This window comes from Lactuca virosa, chromosome 6, assembly GCF_052849685.1.
Source record: "Lactuca virosa cultivar CGN04683 chromosome 6, Lactuca_virosa_CGN04683_v6, whole genome shotgun sequence".
Taxonomy (NCBI): domain Eukaryota; kingdom Viridiplantae; phylum Streptophyta; class Magnoliopsida; order Asterales; family Asteraceae; genus Lactuca; species Lactuca virosa.
The window spans coordinates 64,207,324-64,221,775 of NC_136431.1; positions in this window are offsets into that span (position 1 = coordinate 64,207,324).

Here is a 14,452-nt window from a genome sequence, read left to right on the forward strand (position 1 = left end):
AACCATGTGACTTATATAGAGCCATTGACTCAAACCCAAACCGTATAACTTATTATTAGAGTTTGGGACAGTTTTTGCAAAAAAAAAATGTAATAATTTTCATTTGAAGACTGTTGGAATTACCTACATCAAATGATTTTTGTTTATAAATCAGTTTTATTTTGGGGCCCATTTTGGTTATATAACAGTTGGAGTGATGTCAACATGTACAAAATAAATGGTTAAAGTTGCATCTGAATGGCTCGTTTAAGTCGACCAAAATACCCTCTAGAAGGGGACATAAATTATTACTACGGCCTGTACCAATTTCTGCATCTAGAACCCCAAAAAATGTAAAAGACCATATTGCCCTTTTGTAGTAAAATAGTCTCAATTTTCTTATTATATTCCATTTTAGAGCTGAAAATCCAAATAAAAAACAACTCCCCATAGATAATACCAATAATAGCATTTAAATTTAAAATGCCCCTTTTCGACTTCTAATCACACAATTCAAAAAAACAATGAAAAATTGAATGACTAAGTAGATAAATTCTATTAAATATGAATTGGAAGCATTGTGTTGGAAACACTACAATTAAAAGGATATAAACATATACTAAAATCTTATCATTATATCTAAACACCAACTTTTTAAACTAAGAAAAATAATAAGGGTAATATTGTCAATTTGGGGTCGAAACACGATACAGAGTAGTTACTAGCATGCATACTAATGCAAACTTCCAAACAAAATTCCAAGCAACATTTCTTATCTTTTATGGAAGTAACTATACTTTTTTGAACACTCGAGAGCGAAACACAAAGTATTGCATGCATCTGTCAAGACCTGCATCAAAATGGTTTATCTTTACCATAACATATAAAAAGAGTAAAAAAAATAGTTTAAAATAACCATAATGGTGAAGGAGGTTATATGTTTGTGGGTTGAAATTACCTTCAAGTAAGATACTACTTAGAATCCTTTCACGACAAAATACTAGGATCAAGGTTTGGCCTTTACCTTCTACAAACAAAAGTAAAGATTATATTAGCGCACCAGAAAATCCAAGGGTAAAATGGTCAAGATATATGAACACACTCCCAACAACAATCTCATCATCAAACAACAACCAGAAACATACTAACCAGAAATATGAAGTTTATATGAAATTTGCAATTCTCAAGGCACCAACAAAGCAACACACAATGAACGCCATGTAGGGGTAAAATGGTCCAGGTATAGAAAAACACTCACATCAATGACATTAACATTGTAAAAAAAATAAGGTGAGGCAGTGTAATCTGCTTGAAGTTGATGTAAATGTGTAGGAAATTTAGTATTCATCATAAATCTAAAATTAAGAATGAGACACTGTAAATGTTTAAGAATAAGAAATCTGAATGCATCAGAAATCAGAATAATGGAATGACGACATCATATTTGAAAAAAAAATCAAATTTAACAGTCTACAAAATCAAAATTGTATTACATTGTAAAAGAACAGAATTGCATCAAAGTAAGAAATAGAATTTAACAATCAAGAAGCTTTAAACTTAGACAAATTAAGAAACCATGTGGGTGATGTGGGTTGTTCAATGATTTGTGTCTTTCAATTATCAAATTCTCAAACTTCAGACTTTCATAAATCAAAGGTGATTTCAGAAACAAGAATCAACTGAGAAATAAAAATGCATCTTTGAAATGTCAGATTCGTCTAGTACGATATCTAATTTCTGAAATAAGAATCGTTGATGTAATCGGTGCAATGGTTAAGGGGTCAATTAGAGGGGAAGTAAAGAAATCATGGTAATGTGGGATAATGGGGTTCAAAAGTTAAAAAAATAATAATAGAATAACAAGAATTAAGTAATCATGAATTTTCATGTAATGAACACAAAAGATGAAACAAATGGCATACCTCAGTCTTTTTCATTCCCTGTAATATCGTAAAAGAGAGTGAGTTTCAGTCTTCTTCCTCATCAGTCTTCCTCATTCGTCGTATGTAGGTTTTTGTTGAGCTTTGTCTTACTAAGTCTATCCTAGCGAGGCGGAGTGGGTGGTGGAGCTGCAACTGACAAATAGGGGAGGTGGAGCGGTGCCAACGATTCAAAAGGGGTTTATGGGTTTCAAAGGGATTTCACGGTGTTGGGTTCTCACGTAATTAGAAGATATGAAATTAGGGTTGAATCCATACAACAATACCATCGGTATGCTCGTGATCGAACATGGGGCGATGGAGTAGCGATGGTGGACAAGGGACCTATGGGGTGGGAGAACGAGAAAGGGTTCCTAATACCCTTTTTCTTTCAATCAGAGCTTCGATCCTCAGAAATAAAAAGAAGATGAAAAGAAGAAACAACGGGAAAGATTATGTGTGGGGAGGGAACTAAAATTTCAATTTAAGGTAGACGAGGGAGAACGACGTCGACAACAGGGGAAAAGGGGGTATCTGTAAAAAACGGTCAAAATGAGTGAAACTCGGTTAAAATCGGTCAAAATTGGAAAAATTCAGTCGATGAAAATCGAAATTTTTTTTAATAAATTTGCAACTTCAAATTTATAATTCTATTGGTAATATAATACTAAATCATTAGTTATGGAGTAAATTATAAATAGTCCATTGGTTGGTAAAAATTTGTACTTCCAACCCTTAAAAATAATGATTGAGCACTAAGTATAGGTTGTTATTTTCGTTCCTTATACAACAAAATGTGTTTTCCCTATAAGAGATAGGAATGTTGGTGGCCTTTTTTTTTTGGGGGGGGGGGGGTTGGGAACACTAACGAATAAGCTACTTTCTATGGGATCAGTAGAATGAAAATGACAATTACTCTGAGGAAGATTGGGAGGAACAAAGTTGAAGGACCATAAAAACTCCATATTAGTGTTAGTTGGCCAACAAATATACTCAACATTATCTTTGAGACCGTCAGGATACTTCGGGCTTATGCCATATGGTTTATGGATTATGAATTATGACTTATGGTTTATGTTATAAGGTTTATGGCTGAAGGCTTATAGGTTATGGCTTGTGACTTATCATTTATTTCTTAATACATAAGGCTTATGGCTTAAGAATTCGGGTTTAGGGCATATGTCTTATAACTTGTGATTTAGGTTAGCCTAGGATGGACCTAATGGCTAAAGAGTTATGACTTATGACTTATGAGTTATGACTTAAGGCTTAAGGCGTTATAACTTAGGTATTATGGCTTATACCTTAGGTATTAGGGCTTATGGATTATAGCTTAGGGATTAAGGCTTATGACTTATAGCTTAGGGCTTATGGCTTGGATATTAGGGCTTATAAATTAAGAATTAAAGTCTTATGACATGATGATTATGATTGGATCATATGACTTAAGCCTTAGGCCTTATGGTTTATGTCTTCCGACTTAAGTATACAGGCTTGAGTCTCAAGACATAAGGCTCAGGGCATATGGCTTGTAACATAAAGCATAAGGCATACTTAGGGTTTAGGCTTATAAGCAAAGATCCACTTCCACCTCAACTACCTCCACACCCCATACCCCACACCTACCCACCCATATACCACACTCTATCCCCAACCACACCTACACCCATACCCATACCACCTACCTCACCCCACATCCACAACAACACTCTCACATCCACCCATCCTCACCATACATAACCTACACCGCTAATCACACATAACCCTATCACATACCTACCTACACCTATACTTATATGCCTATTCCCATAAGCCCACGTCGTAGCCTACCAGCTCACCCCACCTCCAACTCACCTACAAATCCATACCACACACCCTACACATCCTATCACTAAACCAACCTCTTATAACCTCTTTTACTCATATTTGACCCTTCAAGTTTGAGTGTAGATATTTTGAGTTTATTCCAATTTTAAGTTTATACATTTTGAGTTTATTTAACTATTTATGCATTTTAAATGTGCTATTTGTTCATGTATATTTAAAATTTCACCACGAACTCATCCACTTACTCCACGTGAACACACATACTCCTACCCACCTCACCCATATACCACCCAACCTAAAATGCACACCCCTCGAACATGGGACAAAAGTCAAAATAGCTTACCAACTAATCAAAAATACTACTTTTAACATCACACAAATATTTTATAATTTTTAAAGAGCACAGTCAAATTCTAAGATATCATATTTCACACATTTTTTAGTTGATAAATCACATTAATCTTATACATTTTATAAGTTTATAAATTATTAAAAACGTAATATTTATCTAAAATCATTTAATTTTGACATAAAACATAAAACAAAAAAAAAACAATTATGTTTTTAGCGAGTTTTATTTTGACAAAATAATTATATATATATATATATATATATATATATATATATATATATATATATTCAAAATGAATATATTCAAAAAATTCAAAATTGAAGATTTGTCAAAAATTTCAAAATTAACGATTTGTCAAAAATTTCAAAATGAATATATTCTCAATCTGGTAATATATTCAAAAATTTCAAAATTGAAGATTTGTCAAAAATTTCAAAATGAATATATTCTCAATCTGGTAAATCGTCTTACAGTTTCTTAATTCGCATTACCCCCAACATAATTTGAACCGCTAGGGTTTATTTTTTCGTTGTTCTCTCATGGGGTCACTGTTGCCTCTCTGTTCCTCCACCCCGACTCCGCCACATCGCCCCTCAGCCATATCGATGACATCAGGTTCCTTCTGCCGTCGTATTAGTGTTAATGCAGTGCTCCTGCTCGGCGGCTGGATTGGTTACTTGATCTGGAATTTTGTTGGTGGCGTACCAGAGCGATAAGATCTCAATAATTGATTTTGGTGCTGTCGGAGATGGTAGAACGCTGAATACGAAAGCGTTTAGGGAGGCGTTTTACCGGATTGAGCATTTGAAGAGGAAAGGAGGGACGCTTCTTTACATTCCTCCTGGTGTTTATCTAACAGAGAGCTTCAATCTTACTAATGACTCTGTATCTAGCTAAAGGCGTTGTTATCCAAGCTACACAAGTACTCAGATCCATTTTAACTTTTTGATCTCAGTTAATTGCGAAAATCTCAGAAATCTACACACAGATTTCATACCTTAAAACAAGTTTCAGTAGCTGTAATACTTCAAATTAGAAGTCATTTCAATAATTTTTCTATACTCTGTTTTTTCATTGATTTTAATGTACAATTTTTGAAATGAGTTATTGAATTTGTCAAGTTATGGTGTAGTTTATTGACTTTTGAGCTAACGGACTTAATTTGCTACAAAACAAAAGGAAAACAACAATCTCTGCATATTTGAAAAACAATTACTTAATGTTCTTCCAATTGTAGTTTCACAGTGCATCCACAAGTCCAGAAACAATTTGTATTTATTTTGCATTGTTGCTATTTGGAGACCAAGACTATTAAATATAGTTCCCAAAAACAGTTTGTACTTATTCTGCATTTGCATTTTTGCTAATTGAAGTAATGTTGTGTTTTGAGAATAATAGTATAATACTTTGCCCATTATGATTAGTTAATGATTTCTTAAAGGAGCAAAAAGTTTAATTTATTAGGACCACAAAGCATTAACATAAGCAAAACTTATTTCGGAAAGCATCAGGGCTAATGTTAAGTTTAGTGGGTTCCTATGTGCAAAATCAATAATGACAGCTATACTGAAGACATACTTTATTATATTTATAAACAATTCATCTGTAAAGTTATTTATTTAGCAAATAGTAGAACATAATAGGATTGTAATTAACTTTATTATCCTTTTGTGATTATGTTCGGGACACAACCAACTGACATCTTATTGCTCCATTGCCTTCTTATGGAAGAGGAAGAGAACGTCCAGGTGGAAGGTACATGAGCTTCATCCATGGAGATGCTCTCCATGATGTCATTATTACTGGTATTTTAATTACGAATTTAATGTATGGATTTGGATTTCAGTTATTAATAATATCTAATTTTGAATTTTGATATTGTTTCATATTGTCGGGTTTTGATGACTTTAATTTATATTCTTTTGATGTGTCTACAATATAGAAAAAGTAACAACAAAAACTGAATTATTGTGACTTTAATATAAATTTGGCTAGGTTTTACAGTTTTTCAATATCTCTAAAATTATACAATGGTGACTTTATATCATTTTTTGATATGGCTAAACGGTTAATAATAACCATAATCTAAAGTAATTATGAATCTACAATTGTTTTAAAATCATGTTTTCTAAAGTTTTTGTGACGATAAGTTCAACAATAACAACACAAAAAAAATTGATGTGACAGATAAATACCATAATTGATTGTTTTTGTGACTAATTATTAGCAAATCGTCACTTATGAAATTAATTACATGTGGCAATTTAGCTAATATGGTCATGTTCACCGTAACTACATGGTTTTAAAATATACCTAGTAGTCTTTATACGATACCCAATAGTCCTTAATTTTAATAAAATGTGTGTCTTTATAATATTTATGATCATGTTTCACTTAATTGTGTGTCTCTATACGATAGACAATAGTCACCAAAATTGATTGTTTTTGTGAGTAATTATTAGCAAACAGTCACTTATGGAATTAATTACATGTCACGATTTAGCGAACATGGTCATTCTCACCGTAATTACATGTTTGCAAAAGATACACAATAGTCTTAATAAACTTTAAATTGTGTGACAATATATTAGAAAATAACCACACTAAAACAACATCCATGTCGCAAGTTGGTGATATACGGTCACTACAATTACTAAATAAATGTGTCTACTGACGGTTTAACGCCACAATATTGGATAAAATGATTGATTTTAGGAACAAATTTCCCTACCCAATTGCCACACTTTTATAATACGGCCACATGTTTTCATATCATCTGGACACTACATTTTAAAGTGACCATAAGAACCATACGATGGCGTCACCTTCCATCACACTTTCAGTGAAAAATTAAAATGTCACTATACGCATATGGTCACACTTTTATGGCGTGTCCGTAGGTCATTTTTGTACCAGTGAATCTTCTTTCCTTTAAGCTCCTAGCTTCAGCGCCAGTCGTCCAAGTGTCCAGCTTTTGTCGGTTTTAGTCCTTTTTCTTCAAAAATGTCCTATTTGGCTGCAAAATAGAATTTAACTTAGTAAGTACCAAATATCTTTGCATTTTACCAAAACATAACTTAAAATGTATTAAAATAATACCTAGAAATATATATATATATATATATATATATATATATATATATATATATATATATATATATATATATATATATATATATATATATATATATATATATATATATATATATGGCAATATCACCAGTTTGTTAGGATAATAACAAAATAAGTTAAGCACTTCAGAAAAACGTCAAACAAACTTCGATGAACCTTGCGGAATTAAAACTTCTGAAAAACTAAAATAAAAACTTAACACAATATTTAACGTGGTTCAGTCAAGGTAACCTATATCGACAGGCGAACGAGAGAGAAAATATTTCTAACTTTGAGGAACTATTACAAACACTCAATGTTGTATCTCACTTTTGAGCTCTCACTAAAAAATAGCAATTTAAAATGATGGGGATATGAACATATTTATAGGCAAGCATGGGAAACCCTAATTTTGATGGTCCAGACCCATCCATAAGTAGCCCATGAAAGGGATGCCCTAATTTCCAACCAGTCACGGAATGTCATGTGGGGGCTTCTAGAACCTTCAACCTCATGAGTATCAACCATACACATGATTGAGCATCATGAGCCATGATGGCGCATCATATGCCACCATGGTGCATCATGATGGAGCACCTACCATCATGATGACGCATCAGCCATATGAAGCATCCGCCTTGAGCATCTTCAGTCTTCTGAGCAACATTGTAAAATCTTGAGCATCCTAGCAAAAATTTCACCTGAGTGGCGCATCAGGAGCCATGATGGCGCACCATGAACTTTGGTGGCGCATCGTGCTCCATGATGGCACATTCGGCTCTTTAGTGGCACACCCTTGATCTTGAATGACGCATCCTGCTTCAATAAATCATAAGCAACACTTCAACACTCTTGGAGCATTACAAAGCACAAAATGGTGGCACATCTTACACCAAGGTGGCGTACCGTGATCATAGGTGGCACACCTTGGACATGAGTGGCGCACCTTGTGCCAATAGTGGCGCATCTCAGATGCTCCATTCTTCGTCCTGATGCTCCATGTTCCTCCAAGTGCTCCACTTAATTTCTGATGCTCCATGTTCCTCCAAGTGCTCCACTTAATTCTTGATGTTCCATGTTCCTCCACGTAACACTTAGAATTAACATGGAGTACTTGGGGCATGCATAAGACTTCATACCCCAACAACATATTCCTCAAAATGCTCTATTTGTGTATTATTTGGATGTCAGTAAATATAGAGGTGGATGAATAATTATTCAGGTTCAAGAGAAGGCATGCACAAATTTCTTTCATTTTATTTATCAAATAGAGCATTTTGAAGAATATGTTGTTGGGGTATGAAGTCTTGTCCACTTAATTCATCCACCTCTATATTTTATTTATCAAATGCACAAGACTTCATACCCCAACAACATATTCCTCAAAATGCTCTATTTGATAAATAAAATGAAAGAAATTTGTGCATGCCTTCGCTTGAACCTGAATAATTATTCATCCACCTCTATATTTACTGACATCCAAATAATACACTTACATTTGTCAGAACAAACACTTTTCATATTGTCAAAAGTTGTTATTCACTGTTACAAGACATATAACATTCACAACAGAACGATGACTTTTAATAAGGGCATCCCCTTGTTGTCTCTCAATAAGTAAGAACGCTTCCGAGGTACACACGTAAACCTGTATGAGCCCCCCAATGTCCAACCACACAACGTGTTCATCCACCATAACTCTTGGAAACAATTGTTCGAGAGTATCAGAACACGCACATATCCTCTTTCACTCTTAAAAATCTCTTGGAAATAGAGAATTAAATTGAAGAATGACAGATCATTGCTACACTGCAAAAAAAATAATAAAAAAATAATAAAAAAAAAAAACCTAATGGTCATTTTTTTTAGAGAAAGCCATCTTGATAATACAATACCCTTTTGCGTATGTTACAATTATATTTGCTTTATATATATAACATATCCATAGATTTGTAAACTGGTTAGAGCTGATAGAATCGTTTGATTGTTATCTATATTTATTATACCCGTTACGAAATCTTTGAATATGTTATATGTGCAACAAAACTAGTAAGTATGTTTTGCCAACCTTCCTTATCAAAATGGAGAATGAGTCACTAGAAAATCTTTAAAGCTGGTCGGAGAAGCCATGGCCGCCAACAGGGAACTACTTTAACCATTCTTTTCGTTGAGGTGGATCCACTTTTTGTGTCCTTTTTGACTTACGGCAACCCATTTTGCTTTTGTTGTTTTATTTAAATATCAAAATGATATTTAAACCAGATGAAAAATGATGTACGGCACACAAATCGTTGTACAGCATTCTTAATTTAGATATCATTATAACTGAGCAATTAAATCGAAGTTTCTAATATCAACTAATCTATTTAGATAGAAGGATGTTTTCAAAAACACAGTCGCACACAAAATCTACATGCAATCATGGTTTGTGACATGTCCCTTCATAGATAAATATAGAGATTAATAATATGATTGTCTATTTTTCTTTATATAATCATATTTTTTAATAGAAGAAACTATGCCATTATATTTATAAAAGGTATTAATTAAAATATGTAAGAAAATTTAAAAGGCATCGATATTAATTTTAATTGGAATCAATAGACAAATTATTTTAAATTGTTTATTTTCACGCTTCTTTGAATATACCTTTTAAGAATACAATGGTTGTTTATAATATTTATAAAAACGAATGACGTGTATGTTCCTGTGTTTATTTATATGATATGAAGTGGATGTTTATTTGATATTAAGACTTCAGTTAGGTCATTATATGAAATATGAATGGTGTGCATGTTCTTCTCTTTCATATGTGCCAAAACAAACCACTAAATGGATAACACTCGCGTATCTATGTAGGTGTCTGACTTCAAATTCTCAGGCGTAGTGGAAATTTTTTGACAATTATTTTGGTGTAATGCAATTTTTTCGGTATGCTACCCCGAAGATTTACGTATGCTATCCTTAACATTCGTTCCGACTCCACCACTGATGGATAACCAACAGGTAGTCACAATGTGGATGATAATTTTCGTCGTTATTTATCTAATATTTCTTCATATCATTATTACTTTTAAATTTGGGAACATATAGGTTGGAGTATTTTATCGAAGGCTTTAGGATCATTTATGTAAAATTGTTTTATTTATTATTGTATTTACATTTGTGATAGTAACTATATACAAGTTTGACATAATGAACATCTCACCTTTTCTAAATATTACCTGTAGATGCAAGTGAAAGTGTATATATATATATATATATATATATATATATATATATATATATATATATATATATATATATATATATATATATATATATTTATTTATTTATCGACATAAGATAAACCTAAAATGAGGGTTGGAAAAATGTTCTTATTGATTGTAAACAAGTTAGAGATCATAATGAGTCCAACCTATACATAGGCTAGGTTATAATGTGGATGGACAATTATTGTGCGGACGTGTGGACAATGTTATTCTATGAAAATTACTAAGAGAATAAGTTGTTTACTAATGTGAATACGTTCAACCTTACACAAATATCGTCATTTTCATGCATTCTCACTAATTCTTATTCATTTTTGTTCTCACACATCGTTTTTTTATTCATTTTCATTCTTACAGAATACGACTCAATAAACATTCTGACAACATTCCGATAGAATGAGAATAAAAAAAAACATAATTCATAACCTTATAGACGATTTAATTAGTGAGAACGTATGATAATGACAATAGTTATGTAAGATTGAACGTATTCACATTACCAAACAACATATTTTTTTGTCATTCTCACAGAATAGCACTATCCACACGTCCGCACAATAGATATTCATCCACATTTGAACCTAGCTCCTTTATATATATATATATATATATATATATATATATATATATATATATATATATATATATATATATATATATATATATATATATATATGGGTTGGATTCATTATGATCATTAACTTTTTTACGATCAACAAGAACATTTTTTTCAACCCTCATTTAGAGTTTATCTTATATCAAAAAAATAAATAAAAATATATAAATTCATTATTTTTCAACCTCTTTCCATATTGGTATTCGGAAAAAAATTGTAACATGTGCATCACATGCATATTATTTGGAAAAATGTTATTTTAAAGTTTATTTTCTATCAAAAAAAATAACTAAAAATATATAAATTTATCAGTTTTTAACATTTACCCATATTTATATTCGAAAAAAAGGTGCATATAACATAAAATGTGCACCATATGCACATAAGTAGAAAAACGTTTGTTTTGAATTCCTTTTTTCAATAAATCACCTTCTATAGCATTGTCCTAACTTATTATGATATTTTTCATATATACATTAATATGCATATATGTAGATGTGCATATATGCATATTTTCATTTTGTGTATATGTGCATATGGTGCACATTTTACGTAAAAAAAAGTTAATTTTTTTTCCGAATACCAATGTGGAAGAGGTTAATAAGTGATGAATTTACATATTTTTAGTTATTTTTTTTGATATAAAATAAATTCTAAAACCAAGGTTGAAAAATCATGCACATTTGAGTTTGTGCATATATGCACATTTTTTTTTAACTTTTTCTATGTTTTTTTTTTCTAAAAACAATTCAATGGACTGGTATGTTGATATAGAAGTTGAATCATGAAAAAAAATCAAAAAAATGCATTTTTTTTACAAAAAAAATGTGCATATGGTGCACCTTTTTCTTAGAAAAAAATTGTATTATTTTTTTTCGAATATCAATATGGAAAGAGATTGAAAAATGATGAATTTACATATTTTTATTTAGTGTTTAGGTCATATTTTGTCACTTAACTTTTGGATTTGTGCTCATTTGGTCATTTAACTCGTTTTAAGTTTTAAAATGTCACTTAACTTTTAATTTTTTTCTAAAATGGTCACTATGACCGGCAATAACAGGTTACCATATCTTTTTGGCTATCTAAGGTCACTAAACTTTTAAAATTATGCTCATTAGGTCACTTTTATATATATATATATATATATATATATATATATATATATATATATATATATATATATATATATATATATATATATATATATATATATATATATATATATATATTTCAAAAATTGATTTTTATAATTTCATTTTTGTTTCGTTTTTACATGTTTTTCACGATTCATTTTTTTAACTTTCGTTTTTATATGTTTTTTTTTCATAATTTGTTTTTATAACTTCATTTTTAGTATATTTTTCATGTTTTTTCACAATCTTATATGTTTTCATGTTTTTTTTTCATAATTTGTGATCACTTGGTTACTTAACTTTTTTATTTCGTTTTCAATTTTTTTTAAATCCATTTTACAACTTCATTTTTATATGTTTTTCGATAAAATATTTTTAGAACTTTGTATATTTGCTTCGCCAATTAGATGTAAATTAATTGAACTATAAAATTATTAACCCAAGTGGAAATCCTAGATCTACGAGTTTGTCACGCATCCAATAACATTGCATAATTAGCAACTTTTTCATCTGAGTGATGACAGTTTACCTATTACACCAGTAACAATACCTTATACATGTTTCTCATCTAAAAAGAATTATAATTACATAACTTACAATATACATAGTTCTTGTAATCAAGTTGGATACTAATTGTTCGAAGAGAATCATATTTTGGATCCATAATGCCAATAATCAAACAAAACAGATAATCAAGTACTAGAGAAATACCAACAACAAAAACAAGAAAAATGATCTTTTTTGTTTGAGAAACATATATGGGGTGTTATTATTGTTGTAATAGGTAAACTTTCATATAAGAAAATTGCTAATTATGCAACGTTACCGGTACCAAGAGAAACAAATAATTCTAGGATTATCACGTGGCTTAATAACTATATAGTTCGGTATTGACACTTAATAGGCAAAACAAATATACGAAGCTCTAAAAACAAATTAAGAAAAAATATAATAAAAAAAAAGAAAAAAAAGTTGTAGAAATGAAATTTGAAAAAAAAACATTTAAGTAAAAAATAATTATGTCGTAAAAATAGATTGTGAAAAAATAGAAAAATGCAATAAAATTGAAAATATAATAACAAATTATGAAATATAATATGTAAAAACGAAAATAAAACAAATAAAGTTATAAAAATAAATTGTGGAAAAAAATATAAAACTGAATGAGCAACAATTTCAAAAGTTTAGTGATTAATTATAGCTTAAAAAAAGTTTAGTGACCCAAAATAGCCAAAAAAGAAAGTTCGATGACCTTCATTTGCCAAAAAAAAATGTGGTAACCTGTTATTGCCGGTCATGGTGACCATTTTAACAAAAAATTATAAGTTAAGCCATCTTTTAAAACTTAAAACGAGTTAAGTGACCAAATGAACACAAATCCCAAAGTTAAGTGACAAAATATTATCTAAACCATTTTATTTATTTTTTTCGATATAAGATAAGCTTTAAAATGTATATTTTTACAAAAAATGTGCATATGGTGCACATTTTTCATAGAAAAAAAATTATTATTATTTTTCGAATATCAATGTGGAAAGAGATTGAAAAATGTTGAATTTATATATATATATATATATATATATATATATATATATATATATATATATATATATATATATATATATATATATATATAAAAGATAAGCTCTAAAATGAAAGTTGAAAAATAATCTAATTGATCCTAAAAGAGTTAGTGATCTCATTGGAACTTACTCTTATATATATATATATATATATATATATATATATATATATATATATATATATATATATATATATATATATATATATATATATAGAGAGAGAGAGAGAGAGAGAGAGTTTATGTTATTTTTGGTCACTTAACTTTTGGTTTTGTGCTCATTTGGTCGCTTAAATCTTTTTAAGTTTTAAAAGGTCATCAAACTTTTCCTTTGTGCTCATTTAGTCACTTAACTTTTTGTTTAGTCACATTTAGTCACCTAACTTTTAAAATTGTGCTCATTTAGTCATTAAACTTTTAAATTTTTTTCAAAAGTTTAATGACTAAATGAGCACAAGTTTAAAAGTTAGGTGACTAAATGCGCACAAATCTAAAAGTTAAGTGACCAAACCAAAAGTTAAGTGACTAAATGAGCACAAAGTCAAAAGTTTGATGACCTTTTAAAACTTAAAAAAAGTTAAGTGACCAAATGAGCACAAAACCAAAAGTTAAGTGACAAAAAATGACCTAAACCCATATATATATATATATATATATA